Source organism: Schistocerca nitens, chromosome 1 (genome assembly GCF_023898315.1).
Source record: "Schistocerca nitens isolate TAMUIC-IGC-003100 chromosome 1, iqSchNite1.1, whole genome shotgun sequence".
NCBI lineage: Eukaryota > Metazoa > Arthropoda > Insecta > Orthoptera > Acrididae > Schistocerca > Schistocerca nitens.
The window spans coordinates 209,457,668-209,476,764 of record NC_064614.1 but is presented as its reverse complement, the minus strand read 5'-3'; positions in this window follow the sequence as shown (position 1 = coordinate 209,476,764).

Here is a 19,097-nt window from a genome sequence, read left to right as displayed (position 1 = left end):
GCAAAATAACTTATGATGGTCGATGTAGAGAGGATATAAAATGTAGACTGGCAATGGCAAGGAAAGCGTTTCTGAAGAAGAGAAATTTGTTAACATCAAGTATAGATATAAGTGTCAGGAAGTCGTTTCTGAAAGTATTTGTATGGAGTGTAGCCATGTATGGAAGTGAAACATGGACAATAAATAGTTTGGACAAGAAGAGAATAGAAGCTTTCGAAATGTGGTGCTACAGAAGAATGTTGAAGATTAGGTGGGTAGATCACGTAACTAATGAGGAGGTATTGAACAGAATTGGAGACAAGAGAAATTTGTCGCACAACTTGACTAGAAGTAGGGATCGGTTGGTAGGGCATATTCTCAGGCATCAAGGGATCACCAGTTTAGTATTGGAGGGCAGCGTGGAGTGTAAAAATCGTAGAGGGAGACCAAGAGATGAATACACTAAGCAGATTCAGAAGGATGTAGGTTGCAGTAGGTACTGGGAGATGAAGCAGCTTGCACAGGATAGATTAGCATGGAGAGCTGCATCAAACCAGTCTCAGGACTGAAGACCACAACAACAAAACCGAACAATACTTGGATCCCAATACAAATACCTTCGATCAATTCGGGAGAGACAACGAAATTGACTTCTAGAAGTTCCCGCTTTCCCATTTGCGTTAAAGAAAGAGCTGAAAGGGATTTAAAATGATCCTTGGCATTTGTATACACAGGCTGTGGGTTACAGCCAATATTAGTTCTTTTATGCATTACATTGTATTCATTTTGCATTACATGGATCTCATGCAGGCTAATTATTTCATCATAAGATAAAAAGAAATTTAAAAAAATAATGCGTCTTTTACAAGGCTACGGAGAGGCACTGGGTAACCATTAGCAGCGATTTTAGTTCAATGTCCGGATGATTGACGAATATGGTTCAAATGGCTCTAAACACTATGGAACTTAACATGTGAGGTCATCAGTCCCCTAGACTTAGAAGTGCTTGAACCTAACCTAAGGACATCACACACATCCATGCCTGAGGCAAGATTCGAACCTGCGACCGTAGCAGCAGCGCGTTTCCCGACTGAGGCCCCTAAAACCGCTCTGTCACAACAGCCGGGATTGACGAATATGTTTACCGCAGTAGGCACATTGCGTTATAAATGGTTAAAATAGTAATGCGTCCTAGGAAGAGACAGCAACTTTTGTAAGTGTTGCCATTTCCCTGACCTTGTGCAGATATATCACGGAAAACCTAACCGAATTCGGTGAAAAAGGTGTCAGAACGTAGAATCTTTAGACCACAAGACTTTCCTTTCTTGCGGCGCTTCATCTCATTGGTTTTATGGATATTTACTGGTTCTTCCTCTCATTCGTTGGTAAGTGATATTTAATAATACTTCTTGTCACTCGACTTTATGCAACATTTCAATTCGAGATTTGTTAAACCGCAACTGCTAATGTAAATATTTACCCTACTAGTCAACAATATTTGTTTCTGGTAAAGGAAATATAGCACGAATTGAAAAAAAATGTATTTTTCGTGTTACACAGGATGTTAAGAGGCAAAAAAGCTTGACGATGTTGTTTCAGTTTAAGGCGTATAAAGCTGAACCGCAGCTACACTTTAAACTCTAACTTACAAATTGTGAACTTAGTACACTACAAAATAAAAATAATGCGTGGTTACTCATTAATAACAAGTGTAATACGTTAAGGCTTCATTGTTGCTTCTTTATAATTTACCTGAAGTCGTATGAAATGCATTTTGCGATATAATGAGCTCCATGTCAGAAGATTCACTAGTCGCACAGTTCCCTCACTGCTTCGCAGAACAGCATATTGATAAGAAGAATACGTATTTCTCACCCTGAATTCGGGCATACGAGTACTCTTTGCTTAAATCAGCTCACCTTAAAATTTACTGTTTTGCGAGTAACTGCAGGCGAGTACAGACAGGTTCTTACACTCGACTACATAGTGAAGGCTGTGGTTCCGTAGCAAAACTTGACAAGAATAGTAAAGGAAGACAATTACTCATCAAGAAGACAACTGTGAAATGATGAAATAGTGAAATGTACAAATTCCACTTTTCGAAGTGTGTTCTGTTCGAAGCTTAAATGCTATTGTTTGCTTAAAAATATCTTCTGAATAAAAGTACTTGCAGCTGAAGCTCGTTATTATGTAATTTGAACATGATTTCGTTAACCTGCTGTCAAGTAGGGTATCTGAGATAATAATTAAATTGTCTATAGTTTTTAATCACGATTTAATAGTACTCTTCAGCTTAACATTGCTATACTCCGACAAATATGGCTTACTGTTGTGCTGCAGTCCAAGAGTAAATTACAGGTTAAATGCTATTTGCGGAGTTCGTTCGGACTGTAAGGGCAGTTTTGGGCAAGTTCGTTCAAATGGCTCTGAGCACTATGGGACTTAACATCTGAGGTCATCAGTCCCCTAGACTTAGAACTACGTAAACCTAACTATCCTAAGGACATCACACACATCCATGCCCGAGGCAGGATTCGAACCTGCGACCGTAGCAGCCGCGTGGCTCCGGACTGAAGCGCCTAGAACCGCTCGGCCACCACGGCCGGCAATGACAGTACCAAACGCCAGACAGGACAGACTCCACTATCTGACTTCACAGTTTAGTTAATTTCTATAATCGTTACAAATCTAGAAATCATCTTCAGCCGAGGAGACGCTCCTGATACATTAGCAATAAATTCATAAAACATTATTGCATAACTGTACATTTGTTTTACGACAAGATTAAGTAGTGAAACTAGCTGACAGATTTAGTACATCACGTTTATCTAGAGGCTGCTAGCATTTTTGTCCGCTGCGTATTTGAGTGATTAGCGTGGTTGACTGCGGTGCAGAGGATCCGGGTTCGATTCTCGGTACTGCCAGGGATTTTTCCACGGTAGGAGGACTGCTACAAGACGCACTGAGCCTACTGACGTTTTTCTCTCGGAACGCTTTCGTCCACGACATCTCTCTCGCCGCAAACGTTGAACGCTAGCGCCAACAGTTGATGTTACGTGTAAACATGCAATGACGTACGTCGCATGGCGACAGGGACATGTAAAACAAAACATTGGCGGTGCACAATGTAACCAGACGTCACAAATAGTGCATGTTCCACGTGATTCTAACGTTTTGCTCTTGTTTGTTCCCCCACGAGTAATGAGTTGGAGAAAATCAGCTGTAACATGCAAACAAAGTGTTTGCAGACCGATGTTCGTATAACATAATTTCTTCGTCTAAGTGTGAGGAATGTGTCCTGAAATTTGTGCCGTACATTTTTGTTGCTATCCAGGGTGTCAAAAAAAAGTGCCCAATATTTTGAGAGACGGTAGTAACAATTAAAGCAAAAAAGACAGTCCAATAAACGTGGGCTGAAAAACGCGGTACTGTGAAAGGTATCCCTTCTATTTAACAAGTATTCATAGCTCTCAAGGTATGCCAGAGCCTACGTTTATTGAGAATTTATTTACTTGTTTGGGTCCATACTCTCTCTTCGCAAAGTATGGAAAGCGAAGTGCTTGCAGTAGAAGAGATGTGTTTCTCTGTATCGAAAGTGAAGAAGTTCTCATGGTTCATAAGGTATGCTTTTAGAACCAACATTTACTTGACTTTTTCCCTTGTTTTGATGGTTAAAACCTGACAAAATATTAGACACCTTTTTAATACCCCGTACACGACTATATAGGGTACTCCACATAACCGTTTCAGTGCAAATACCTCTGGAACAAAAATAGATGTTGAAAAACGACTTTCGCGGGCATGAATGTAAGGCAGGGGCTTATGAAAGTAAATACTGTGAAACATTCTAAAACATAAGTAAATATTATTTCAAAAGCAAACTTACGTTTTTTTTATGGACACCGCGTGTTATTTCTTACGCAATCAGTAACCTGAAAAATCACAAAAACAATGGCGTTGGTTGCATAGCAATACATCTATTACATCCCGAGAAATTGCGATTGACACTTGAAGCAAAAGAAACGTGGCGCTGTTGCACATCCCGAGATGCAAGCATGAATCCCACGCTATGTGATTGACGTACGTAATCCTATTTCCGCTGCTATGACGAGGGCCGAAAGTATTAACAGGTTTTCCTGCCACAAGCATGGATATATACATAACGGTTTCCCTCTTCCGTGTGCTATTTATCTACTGTATGTACACACTACGGAACGGTACCGGTCAGTGTACTAAACCAACAATTGCCAAATCGATGGACAGGACTAGGTAGTCCTACTTAGAAGTTTTCAGCACGTTCGCCGGACCTCGTCTCCTTTTTTGTCTCAGGAAATGTGAAAAACGTGGTGTGTCAGAAGTCTCAATCAACAATGGACTACACGAAAGCCCGTATTACCCCGCTGCATGTGCTGCAATAACACTTGAAACACTCACAACAGTGAGTCGACCAGTGTTGCAGCGTGCACAGTAGTGTTACGATGTAAATGGTGATCTTTTCGACCATACATTGTAGCGTTTCTGCTGTGAGAAATATAATTACATACCAGCGTACATTTTGTATGTTTCTCAGGAGACGTATGTTTTGTTTTGTAGGTACTATTGTACATTCATATAATTCTTTCACCATGTGCAAGAGTTTAATTGTAATCATTAAAAATGTTCAGTGACATGACCTTACATGTCATGTACCGTTATATAGTTTATGTACAACTACATACAACTAGCATTTACGTCTCTGTTAGATCCGTGGTCAGCTGTCAAGTTTACTCTGGCCTGTGATATTTGGTAATTCTTTACCGTTATGTCAGTTCTAGAACTGTAGTAAAGGTCAATAAAGCACAAACGAGTAAACCATTTCCTAATTTTTCATTGTGTGTGACTGGACATTTGTATTTTTTCCTGTAAATAGCAATAAGTACCGCGTTTGTCACATCGTAGTATGTCAATCACATCGCACTCAAGGGCAACATGGGTTCATGCTTGCATCTCAGGAAGTGCAATAGAGGCACGTTGCGTTTATTTCAAGCATCAGATTCGCTTTTCAGTTTCTCGGGACGTAATTGACATATTCCGACATAGCCAATACCATTTTTTGTGATTCCTCTTATTTTTGATTGTGTAAGAAATAACAAAGGGTGTCTGTTTAAAAAAACATATTTGGTTTAAAAATAATATTTGCTTGCATTTTCGAATGTCTCATACTATTTTCTTTCACGAGCCCCTGCCTTACATTCGCACCAGCGAAGGTCGTTTCTCAATATCTGTTGTTGTTCCAGAGATATTTAAGCTGAAACGTTTAAGTGGGCCACCCTGTACATCTCAATATACGTAAAGCCAAGTGTATGTTTGCGTGTATGTTCTGGATCTCCTCGCAAAGCCCTGGCTTGATTTCAACTCAATTTGGCACAGAACCATCACGGCTCACGAGTATCAGCAATGTGGGGTTCATAACTACCTAGACCCAACAGGAGTGGACATATGGTCAAAAACGTGTTTTCTCCAGCCCCTGATGTGTAGGCCACCCTGGATCACTGACATATTGTGTTGGAGTAGTGTCAGCCTGGATGGTGGGATGGATAGGGAGAGGTAGAGGCAGGAGGGGATGGATATAGAGTGGGTGGAAGGGGGGACGGACAGAGACAGTGGTAGAAGGAGAAGAACAGAAGGTGAGGGGGAGAAGGCAAAGAATGTGGAGGAGGAGGAGGAGGAGGAGGTGGACCGTACAGAGAGAGGAGGGAGGTTGGGGTTGGGTTGTTTGGGGGAAGAGACCAAACAGCGAGGTCATCGGTCTCATCGGATTAGCGAAGGAACCATTCCGGCATTTGCCTGAAGCGATTTAGGGAAATCACAGAAAAACTAAATCAGGATGGCCGGACACGGGATTGAACCGTCGTCCTCCCGAATGCGAGTCCAGTGAGCTATCCACTGCGCCACCTCGCTCGATGGAGAGGGAGGGGATGGACAGAGGGGTGGAGAGGGGAAGAGAAGGTGCGGGGAATTTACGTCCGTACGCACGATATGCAAGGAAAGCCATGGGGATTACACATAATTACTGAAATGTTTTTGAGATATTCCTCGTTCATCAAGCGAGGTGACGCAGTGGTAAGTCATTTGAGTTAGGGGTTGGGGTGGACGTGGGTTACATCGCTTTCCAGCCGTGCAGGTTTGGGTTCCTTCCCCGCCCCCCTCACCACCACCATGATTTTTCTAAATCGATGAAGACGAATGCCGATATGATCCCTTTGGAAACGACGCAGCCATTTCCCATTCTTCCACAATCCAAGCTTGCACTCTAATGAGCTTGTCGTCAATGAAATGTTGAACTCTAATCTTCCTTTCTTTCTTCTATCCGTCATTCTAGAAGTGACTTACATTTAACTGCGCTGAATCTCGTAACGAAGGGGGTGAACACACAAATTTCTCCAGCAAAACTTCGCACCACGAAATTATGTTTTTGGTTCTGAAAACTTTGATTCCTCCGTGGAAACTTAATTCGCAAGTTACGATCCGTCTCAGCGCTCTGCGGCCGCGAGCAGACGGCAGGCCCCAGTTCATTACGGCCGAATCTCGGGGGAATGTCAGGCAGGGGTCGCCTCTCGAAGGCAGACGCCCGGTCGTCTGTAATAACACAGGAATTCATATCTGCCTGCAGCCCGGCATTCTGCGAAGGCATCCGCTAGAAGCTGGAGGCAGTGCCATGTCTCCCGAGTCCTTGGACTGAAGAGGCTCCTGTTTGCACCGGCAGATTACGTAGCCGCTGTTTGCTCCCAGGTGCATCTGTATCCGCGCGCTAACTTGTTGCATCGAGGCTGTGTGCTTGTCGGCAAAGAGACTTAGCCGCGCCGCGCCACGGAGAGAGGATTTGCAAGAGTTACGGCCGCCAAGATACGGGGCTCGCCTAAGCCTGCAGTTACGCAGTGTTACCGCCAGGAAGCCGTGCATTTGTCATAAATGCTAATCGCTCCGGAGAAACTCTCCGCAGGGCCATTTCCTAAGAGTTATGAATACTTGTATGCGACTGCTGGAATGCAAAAGATATCCCTGATAACATATTCATCTTAAATATTGTTTGTTAGTGAATATGCGTGGCTCCGCTACAAGAGATCTATAAGCCTCTTTCGCGCAATATACAGCAGTAGAGGGCTGGCTATTTGAGGTGATGAGTTTATTTTACAGTGGCGCTCAGTTTCACAAGTCGCCAGCTCATAGAGTTCCGCACTTTAATTACCTCCTTTGGAACTATTTCGCTTTCCGAGAAAACGGATAGATTTCTCGGCCATTTACCTTGTTATATGTCTCGAACTTAAAATGGTCGCGATGATAATGTAAAGTAGGCTGTTTAGGTTTTTTTTGTTGGTAACGCCACGTAGCGCTCTGTATGAAAATCACTGACTTTGCTGTGTGCAGTCTGTGGCTGTTTTGCATTGTTGGAATATTTGCTATAGTAGTGTTGGGCAGTTGCCTGTTAACAGCGCGTAGCGTTGCGCAGTTGGAGGTGAGCCGCCAGCAGTGGTAGATGTGGGGAGAGAGATGGCGGAGTTTTGAGAGCGGATGATCTGGACGTGTGTCCATCAGAAAGAGCAAATTTGTAAGACTGGATGTCATGAACTGATATATATATATATATATATATATATATATATATATATATATATATATATATATATATATATATATATATATAATGACTTTTGAACACTATTAAGGTAAATACATTGTTTGTTCTCTATCAAAATCTTTCATTTGCTAACTATGCCTATCAGTAGTTAGTGTCTTCAGTAGTTAGAATCTTTTATTTAGCTGGCAGTATTGGCGCTCGCTGTACTGCAGTAGTTCGAGTAACGAAGATTTTTGTGAGGTAAGTGATTCATGAAAGGTATAGGTTATTGTTAGTCAGGGCCATTCTTTTGTAGGGATTAATCTAATGGTACCATAATGACCCATCCATCTCTCAGGAAATGTGTCATTCAGCACGACCCGCACATTCAAGCTCGAATGTGGGGGTGCGCCATCATGGTGGAACATGATGGACCATTACAGCTCTTCGATATGTGCTGGCAGGAACTGTTCGAGCATGTCCACGTAAAACATTTCCCGTTATCGTTTCATCTGCAAAGAAAAATGGGCCTATCACACTATTGTGCATTGGGTCACACCAAAATTAAATATTTGGGCTATCATGGATGTGTTCACGAGTGTTCTGTGTGTTTTCAGAGCCCCAAATTCTTGTGTTGTGGCAATTCACATGTACAGAGATGTGGAACGTTGCAGGTACTTTTTCAGCAAGTCATTGGCAGCGTATTTTGAGGTCAGCATGCATGAACACGAGAGTCCCTACCGGAGAGGGCGCCATAAGCAGTTTCCCCCATTTTCTAGAGTTGAGGTTGTTGTTACACATGACATTTTGTTTTGATCACCATCTATAAATATTTCGCGGTCTGCGCATCTAGATGATGTACTATATATGAAAGCTGTTCGGAATGTATTTTTAATTGACCAGGTACTGAATTTTATGCTGAGTAAAATCTTGTATATTTTTAAAACAAGTTATGTAACATGTCGGCAATTAAGCTTTACTTAGTAGGTAGTGCTTCATCTTGTACCCTGGAACTGAAGAAGGTCTTTTATTATGAAAGATGTGGTAATTGCATATAAACTGATTTTCTGCAATATCTCAATAGTTTTATCTCACTTGAAAATGAAAAATTGTGTTAGTCTCCAATAGCTTGTATTTCAAAATATACTTAATTTGTAACTGATTTCTGATACTGCTTCTGCACAATTTTGATTTCACTTACTCATTACTCGTGTATAGTATAGTAATGAAGGAACATAAAAATTATTAATTACAATATTAATATGGTTTTCTCGATTGCAACGCTTTTCAATTTCAAACATATATTGGTCCTGGATACATGACCCTGTTGTACCGCGGCAAATGTGTTCACTTTTAGCAAAGACGAGTTTCCATAGTAATCTTTGTAATTATAGAAAAAACAGTACGGTACAGCAAAAGTTAATCCCATTATTTAAAAACTGATTAAGGAATGCACTCAATGGCAAAAAACGATGCACCCCGAGGGAATTATCCTAGTGAGACGCAAGACGGTAGATGAGATGTACATGTACAGACATACACATGATTAAAATTTCGAAAAGAGTGGTTATTTTATTCAGTAGAAAGAAGTGGTGAAACAGAACAAGTCACTAACGTGTTGGTCCACCTCGGGTCTTTGTGCAAGCACTTATTCAGCGTGGCGTTGATTGATAGAGTTGTCGGATGTCCTCCTGAGAGGCATCATGCCTAATTCTGTCAAAATCCCGATCGGGTTGGAAGGCCTTGCCCAAAATGCTCCACGCATTCTCAGTTTAGCAGAGATCTGGCGACACTGCTGGCCAAGGTAGGTTTTGACATGCACAAAGACATGTAAGTGTAAGACCTGGCGTTTCTCGTTGAAATGTAAGTCCAGGATGGATTGTCATGAAGGGCAACAAAACGGGGCGCAGAATATCTCCGACGTATCGTTGCGCTGAAGGGTGAAGCAGATTACAACCGAAGGGGTCTTTCTCAGAAAAGAAATGGCACCCCAAACAATCCTTCCCGGTTGTCGGACCGTATGGCGAGCGACCGTCAGGTTGGTATCCCTCTGGCATACGGGGCGTCTCCAGACATGCCTTCGGCCTGGTATGTCACGATGTCTGCAGCAGGGGAAAGAAAGGCAATCTGCAAACCAACAGTCTTCACAACATCCTAACCGTGTACCCAATGTCGACGGTCCGCCGCGGATCAAATTATAAGTTCTTTTCCCAGTTACTTGAAAAATCCAGAAAGCAAAACATTGAGCTGTAGCAGATTCAAGCTAGAAGATAAGGATAGACGCAGCAAAATTCACCAGCCGCTGTGGTAGACAAGTTTTATCGTAAAAAAAAAAATTTGACCTTTCAACAAAATCACAGAGTTTCTATATATTCTTTGTGCGGTCTGACACTCCTTGATATCTTTGCCAGAATAAATTTAAAATCTCCTGATTTTTCCTTAAATAATTAATTAATGTCACTAAAGAATCAATCCTGTTCTCATTCAACGAAATATACCACTTTAAAACCGATCCTCCCGACGACAATCGCCGATAACGTTTCAAAACAGAATCCTAACACACTTCACAGTATCGATTATTTTCAAAATATCAGTACGCGTCGACCTCTCACCAATAAAACTTCAAACCAGTCAACTATTGAAGATCGTCCACACTCTCGACAAAACCCTGCCAGAACCTCTTCAAGAAGTCTGAATTTTAATAAAACTTGCAAATCTCACACATAAGTAATATTTACGATGCATGTCGTAACAACAGAATCAATTGACTGTTCCAACCTCCAGCTCGAAGTTTATTTAACAGTTGATAACCAATTGACATCCAATTACAAACTTTATCTTTCCACCTTCAACATTGAACTGCTTTTCATTTTATAAAGAAAACATAAAACATATTTTAATAATGGTCAGCATGATGTTTCAACGGTTCTTCCAGCCGCCGGCCATCGAGTACGATGCAATAGTGGCTAGCTCTCGTCGTCCACGCTCGACATGAAAGAGAAGAAACATAATCTTTTTAAATAACAAGTCAACACTTAACATACTACAAATACACTCCTGGAAATTGAAATAAGAACACCGTGAATTCATTGTCCCAGGAAGGGGAAACTTTATTGACACATTCCTGGGGTCAGATACATCATATGATCACACTGACAGAACCACAGGCACATAGACACAGGCAACAGAGCATGCACAATGTCGGCACTAGTACAGTGTATATCCACCTTTCGCAGCAATGCAGGCTGCTATTCTCCCATGGAGACGATCGTAGAGATGCTGGATGTAGTCCTGTGGAACGGCTTGCCATGCCATTTCCACCTGGCGCCTCAGTTGGACCAGCGTTCGTGCTGGACGTGCAGACCGCGTGAGACGACGCTTCATCCAGTCCCAAACATGCTCAATGGGGGACAGATCCGGAGATCTTGCTGGCCAGGGTAGTTGACTTACACCTTCTAGAGCACGTTGGGTGGCACGGGATACATGCGGACGTGCATAGTCCTGTTGGAACAGCAAGTTCCCTTGCCGGTCTAGGAATGGTAGAACGATGGGTTCGATGACGGTTTGGATGTACCGTGCACTATTCAGTGTCCCCTCGACGATCAACAGTGGTGTACGGTCAGTGTAGGAGATCGCTCCCCACACCATGAGGCCGGGTGTTGGCCCTGTGTGCCTCGGTCGTATGCAGTCCTGATTGTGGCGCTCACCTGCACGACGCCAAACACGCATACGACCATCATTGGCACCAAGGCAGAAGCGACTCTCATCGCTGAAGACGACACGTCTCCATTCGTCCCTCCATTCACGCCTGTCGCGACACCACTGGAGGCGGGCTGCACGATGTTGGGGCGTGAGCGGAAGACGGCCTAACGGTGTGCGGGACCGTAGCCCAGCTTCATGGAGACGGTTGCGAATGGTCCTCGCCGATACCCCAGGAGCAACAGTGTCCCTAATTTGCTGGGAAGTGGCGGTGCGGTCCCCTACGGCACTGCGTAGGATCCTACGGTCTTGGCGTGCATCCGTGCGTCGCTGCGGTCCGGTCCCAGGTCGACGGGCACGTGCACCTTCCGCCGACCACTGGCGACAACATCGATGTACTGTGGAGACCTCACGTCCCACGTGTTGAGCAATTCGGCGGTACGTCCACCCGGCCTCCCGCATGCCCACTATACGCCCTCGCTCAAAGTCCGTCAACTGCACATACGGTTCACGTCCACGCTGTCGCGGCATGCTACCAGTGTTAAAGACTGCGATGGAGCTCCGTATGCCACGGCAAACTGGCTGACACTGACGGCGGCGGTGCACAAATGCTGCGCAGCTAGCGCCATTCGACGGCCAACACCGCGGTTCCTGGTGTGTCCGCTGTGCCGTGCGTGTGATCATTGCTTGTACAGCCCTCTCGCAGTGTCCGGAGCAAGTATGGTGGGTCTGACACACCGGTGTCAATGTGTTCTTTTTTCCATTTCCAGGAATATATATATATATATATATATATATATATATATATATATATATATATATATATATATTACCTGGCGTCGCTCAAGCGGTAAAGAAACGCGATGTTTCCTGATTAGACTTTTGAAACACCACAACAGGAGCAGAATTGTCTTCATTAATCAGTCCCGCTTCAAAATGAGCCCCGCTGAGCAGTGAAGACGTGTCTGGAGACACACCAGGCAGCGGTAGGGTACCAACCTGACTGTCGCTCGACATACAATGAAGGCTTTCACGCCCAGATGTTTCAGCTGCTGAGAATTCTTCCCGGATGTATGGCCGTGGTCCATGGAACTCTTCAATCCCTGACGTTTCGTCCAAGGCTACGTTGGACATCTTCGGATGTGCTCAGCACAATCAGGAGCACCTCCGAAGATGAGCAACGTAGCCTTGGACGAAACGTCAGGGACTGAAGAGTTCCATGGACAACAGCCATACAACCCAGAATTCTCAGCAGCTGTCGTTCGACAACCAGGAGTGGTGGTCTGGGGTGCCATTTCTTTACATAGCAGGACTCACTTGGTTGTCATCCACCGCATCCTTACAGCACAGCGGTACGTCGACGATATTCTACGCCCCGTTTTGTTGCCTTTCACGGCAAACCATCCGGCAAAATAAAGTCCGCCCGCACACGGCGAAATTTTCCACTGGCTCTCTTCGTGCTTGCCACACCCAGTTTCGGCTAGCAAGGTCGCTCGATCGCTCCCCAATTGAGAAGATTTGGAACATTTGAGACAAGGCTTTCCAACCAGCTCGGGACTTTGACGATCTAATGCGCTAATTTGACAGATTTTGTCGCGATATTCCTGACGACGACATCCAACAACTCTATCAATGAATGCCAAGCCGAATAACTGCTCACATAATGTCGACCAACGCGTTATTGACTGCCTCAATTTGTGAAGCACTTTCTCTTGAAGAAATCATTCACTTTTTCTGAAATAGTAATTTGTCTGTACATATAAACCACACCTACTGATTTCCGTCCCGTTCGGATACTTCCTCCATTGCGCGTCAGACAGTTGGCAAGCTGAAGTTGGCGATAGTACGGACTACTCTCAGAAATGTCGGTTTTACAGTGTTTCATAATGGCACGACCCGTGACGCAAAAGGATTTCTTTTTAATAATACGTTTGCCACTTCCAGCTCTACAGCTATTGTGTGTTCTGTGCGTGGAAAAAGTGAAGGATATGAAACGTTCTGTGGACCAAGGCCGTGTTTAGAAGTGCATTTGATTTACCTACTAGCATTGTGCACAGCGGCGGTCGTTGAGCTCAGGCCCCCCACACACTGACACACACGGCCTCCCTGGCTGCTCTCGTTAGTCTTGGCAGGTAGAGAAGTGTGCTGGCGCCGCGGCGTCCTTTGAGACAACGACCTCGATTATAACAGGACCGGTGCCAAGTTTTCTGCCTCTCGCCAGGAGCCACTGCCCACTGCCGGACACGAGGTCGACAGCTGAAACGCAGCAAAGTAGCCACACACACTCTCCGTGTACGTAGCGAGCACTCGATGGCGGCAGTTCGACACCTGCAACCGTGAGGGCATGTAGAAAAATAAAGATTACTGAAATTCAGCGTCAAGCAGAGGGTGCTGTTGCTGGACGGATGGCTTATTTGATCTCAGTATGCTTTGGTACAAAAACACAGGGAGAAATTATTTAGTTTCGTAGTTTACCATCGTGTTAGAAGGTAGTATTGAGTCACACTATTTTTTATTAATAATTACGTGTTATTATCAGCTGTTCCCAGCCATGAATTCCTGTGGCTCAGTCTGTATAAACGTAAGAGAAAGAATACATGTAGGAATTGGATATACGTTCTTATTTCCTTCTCTTCCCTGACTCTGTCCATCTCCTCCTTCCCCTGTCTCCTCTGTCCATCTCCTACTCTTTCCCCTCTCTCTGTTACCTCCTCCACCATCTCTCTCCCCATCTCCCCCTCCTCCACTTCTCTACGCCTCCTTCTGCACCTCCGTCTCTCTCTCTCTCTCTCTCTCTCTCTCTCTCTCTCTCTCTCTCTACTGTCCATCACCTGTTTCTCCCTTCCCATGTCCATCTTCTCCTCCCCTCTCTCTGCATCTTGGCCTGCCCCTCTCTCTGCCCATCACCTCATTTCCGCGTACTGTCTCCATTTCACTGTCTCCTCATTTCCGCATACTGTCTTCATTTCCTCCTGTTTCTCTGTTCATCTTTTCTTCCCCGCTCCGTCTGACGTTGAGCCTTGTTTATTGTTATTGAATAAGCAGATTCTGTAGTAGTATCCTAATAATACAACTTTCCTGTTTGCTAACAACATTTCTAAACTAAATGAAAATCTCTCTCTCTCTCTCTCTCTCTCTCTCTCTCTCTCTCACACACACACACACACACACACACACACACACACACATACAGGGTGTTTCAAAAATGACCGGTATATTTGAAACGGCAATAAAAACTAAACGAGCAGCGATAGAAATACACCGTTTGTTGCAATATGCTTGGGACAACAGTACATTTTCAGGCAGACAAACTTTCGAAATTACAGTAGTTACAATTTTCAACAACAGATGGCGCTGCGGTCTGGGAAACTCTATAGTACGATATTTTCCACATATCCACCATGCGTAGCAATAATATGGCGTAGTCTCTGAATGAAATTACCCGAAACCTTTGACAACGTGTCTGGCGGAATGGCTTCACATGCAGATGAGATGTACTGCTTCAGCTGTTCAATTGTTTCTGGATTCTGGCGGTACACCTGGTCTTTCAAGTGTCCCCACAGAAAGAAGTCACAGGGGTTCATGTCTGGCGAATAGGGAGGCCAATCCACGCCGCCTCCTGTATGTTTCGGATAGCCCAAAGCAATCACACGATCATCGAAATATTCATTCAGGAAATTAAAGACGTCGGCCGTGCGATGTGGCCGGGCACCATCTTGCATAAACCACGAGGTGTTCGCAGTGTCGTCTAAGGCAGTTTGTACCGCCACAAATTCACGAAGAATGTCCAGATAGCGTGATGCAGTAATCGTTTCGGATCTGAAAAATGGGCCAATGATTCCTTTGGAAGAAATGGCGGCCCAGACCAGTACTTTTTGAGGATGCAGGGACGATGGGACTGCAACATGGGGCTTTTCGGTTCCCCATATGCGCCAGTTCTGTTTATTGACGAAGCCGTCCAGGTAAAAATAAGCTTCGTCAGTAAACCAAATGCTGCCCACATGCATATCGCCGTCATCAATCCTGTGCACTATATCGTTAGCGAATGTCTCTCGTGCAGCAATGGTAGCGGCGCTGAAGGGTTGCCGCGTTTGAATTTTGTATGGATAGAGGTGTAAACTCTGGCGCATGAGACGATACGTGGACGTTGGCGTCATTTGGACCGCAGCTGCAACACGGCGAACGGAAACCCGAGGCCGCTGTTGGATCACCTGCTGCACTAGCTGCGCGTTGCCCTCTGTGGTTGCCGTACGCGGTCGCCTTACCTTTCCAGCACGTTCATCCGTCACGTTCCCAGTCCGTTGAAATTTTTCAAACAGATCCTTTATTGTATCGCTTTTCGGTCCTTTGGTTACATTAAACCTCCGTTGAAAACTTCGTCTTGTTGCAACAACACTGTGTTCTAGGCGGTGGAATTCCAACACCAGAAAAATCCTCTTTTCTAAGGAATAAACCATGTTGTCTACAGCACACTTGCACATTGTGAACAGCACACGCTTACAGCAGAAAGACGACGTACAGAATGGTGCACCCACAGACTGCGTTGTCTTCTATATCTTTCACATCACTTGCAGCGCCATCTGTTGTTGAAAATTGTAACTACTGTAATTTCGAAAGTTTGTCCGCCTGAAAATGTACTGTTGTCCCAAGCATATTGCAACAAACGGTGTATTTCTATCGCTGCTCGTTTAGTTTTTATTGCCGTTTCAAATATACCGGTCATTTTTGAAACACCCTGTACATACATACATACATAGATGAGAGAGAGAGAGAGAGAGAGAGAGAGAGAGAGAGAAAGAGAGAGATAAAGAGTAATAAAACTCTACTGATTAACATTGAGGGATGCAAAGGATGCCTTGAGAACTATTATCTGTGTCCGAACTTCAAGAAACACCTGAAGTGTAACCATATGGTTAAAATGGCTCTGAGCACTATGGGACTTAACTTCTGAGGTCATTAATCCGCTAGAACTTAGAACTACTTAAACCTAACTAACCTAAGGACGTCACACACATCCAAGCCCGAGGCAGGATTCGAACCTGCGACCGTAGCGGTCACGCGGTTCCAGGCTGTAGTGCCTAGAACCGCTCGGCCACTCCGGCCGGCGAAGTGTAACCGTTTTCAGCACACTGAAGATGTCAAAGAGCCTGCAGAGAACTGGTTGCGTGACCGACCACATGACTTTTATTTTCACGCCCTAGAAAAGCTGCAACAACGCTGTACCAAGTGCATCACTCTCAGGGAAGAATATACTAAATAAATGGTTAGTTCCAAAAAGGTAGGTTCATCTGTCGAGACAAAGCCAGTAACTTTTCAGCATCGTCCTTGTAGCTATAAGTTGAACGACTGCGCCTGTGGGAAAATTATTAAATTGGCAATTATTAATTACCAATTATTAATTAATTATTATTGTGAATAAGGAAATACGTATCGTGAATCTTGGGTAACCTTCGACGCAACAGCAAAATATTTATTTCCAATACTGGAACTCGAAGGGCGCCCATATTCTCAGGCAAAGACATCTCTTTTCCAAATACAGCGCTCGCTGGAATCGAGATGAAATGCTCTCGCTGCTGCTCATAACGCCCCACTGACGAAAGCTCAGCGGAGCGGTGGTTTCCAGACTTGCACTTTGTATCCCCACTGGGGAAAGGGTAATGCGAGGGAGGTGCCCTTTCACCTTCCTTCATATTAACCCTCGTTTCAGGTTGCCATTGCTTAGCAACAAGATGAAATTTTGTGAGCGCTGCCGCGTAGGTAATTACTCTGTCAGAAAAAAAGTTAAGCATCCATTACGGTATGAGGAAATAAAATGAAAATTCGTGTGTTGAGAGGGTATGCGATGTTATTTCAGTAATTACAATTACGAGTGAAATAAAAAAAAAAGAAATTGGCAGTGTAAGCCCACTTCTCAGTATGACGTTGGAGCCTTCTGGGCAGCCCGCCTGCACTGAATCTATTGGTAACGGTGTCATAATGCCGTTGTATCCTCTCCTGAGGTAAGCTGGCTCACAACTGTGATTACTGTAGGTATCCTGTATACTGGGGGAGGGACGGAGTTGGCGTCTAAGCTGGACCCACCCATTCTCTATTGGAGACAGACCCAGGGATCTTGCTGGGCACAGTAGTACCTCAGTATCACGTAGGCAGTTCGCACAGGCACGTTCCATGTGTAGACGAGCATTGTCACGTTGAAAATGACACCACGGCTCTGTCGCATGAGAGAGAACACATGAGGACGCAGGATGACCAATCACTAACAGCTGTGATCTAGAGTAATTCTCGATGGCTCCCACACCATGACGCCAGGAATAACAGCGCTGTGCCTCTCCAAAGCATTTTATTAATAATCTGAGTAAATGAGTATGAATCCTCTATCAGTGTGAATATTTTTTACACCATTTTGGCTGCTGCCATAATCAGATACTAAAAACTTAGGACTTGCAATAAAGGTTCTGTGTCATATAAAAATATCTGAGACAGATTAGGCATAGTTTCATAATTTTGACACCGAACCTTGTTTCGCCGTGGTGGCCGAGCCGTTCTAGGCGCTTCAGTCTGGAACCGCGCGACCGCTACGGTCGCAGGTTCGAATCCTGCCTCGGGCGTGGATGTATGTGATGTCCTTAAGTTATTTAGGTTTAAGTAGTTCTAAGTTCTAGGGGACTGATGACCTCAGAAGTTAAGTCCCATAGTGCTCGGAGCCATTTGAACCATTTTATGAACCTTGTTTTGGAATTTTAAAGTTTTTGCTATCTGATGATGCCAGTAGCCCAAACAGCGTAAGAAATAAAGACAACACAGAGCAAGCTCGAAAGGCGCCATTTCGTTCTGCATGAACCAGAGATACTGCTACGCATGAGCGGAAGTGCAGTCCTAGCAGTGCCGTGGAGAAAAATCGAAACACAGCTTAATTTCCGAATTACTCTCGTAATAATGGACAGATGCGCCTCAAAGCCAGCAATGAAGTGCAAAATATCAGAAACTGAAGGAATCGAAATGCTAAATGAACAAGCCGTAATGTACCACAAGCCAGAAGCTTACAAATACCTAGGCATTTTTCAGTCGGACATCATCAAGCACTGGCATGTAAAATGTGTGGTCAGCAAAATGTACACCCAAAGGTTCAGAAAATTGTTGGAAAGGAAACTGAACGGTGACTTTAGTACCAAAGCAGTCAATACCTGCGTCATATCTGTAAGCATACCTGCAAGCATTGTGTGCTGGATACACGTAGAGCTGGAACCGATGAAATTTGACCCGCTCTGTACTTGCACAGGAAAACAGGCGGCAGAGGACTCTTACAAGAGAGGGATATAGTGGCAGAAGAGAAGGATTCATTAGCAGACTATGTGAAAGATACCCAAGGATCGGTTCTGGTTTAAGTCAACAACAGAAAGTTTCTCAAAGTACAGTATGTGATGAAAAGTAACCGGACACCTCACCTCCCCCCCTCCCCCCCCCCTCCCCCCAAAAAAAAGCATTTTTCATATTAGGTGCATTGTGCTGCCACCTTCTGCCAGATACTCCATAACAGTGACCTCAGTAGTCATTAGACATCGTGAGAGAGCAGAATGGGGCGCTCTGCGCAATTAACGGACTTCCAACGTGGTCAGGTGATTGGGTGTCACTTGTGTCATACGTCTGTAAGCGAGATTTCCACAATCCTAAATATCCCTAGGGCCACTGTTTCCGATGTGATAGTGAAGTGGAAACATGAAGGGACACGTACAGCACAAAAGCGTACAGGCCGACCCCATCTGTTGACTGACAGGGAATACCGACAGTTGAAGAAGGTCGTAATGTGCAATAGGGAGCAATC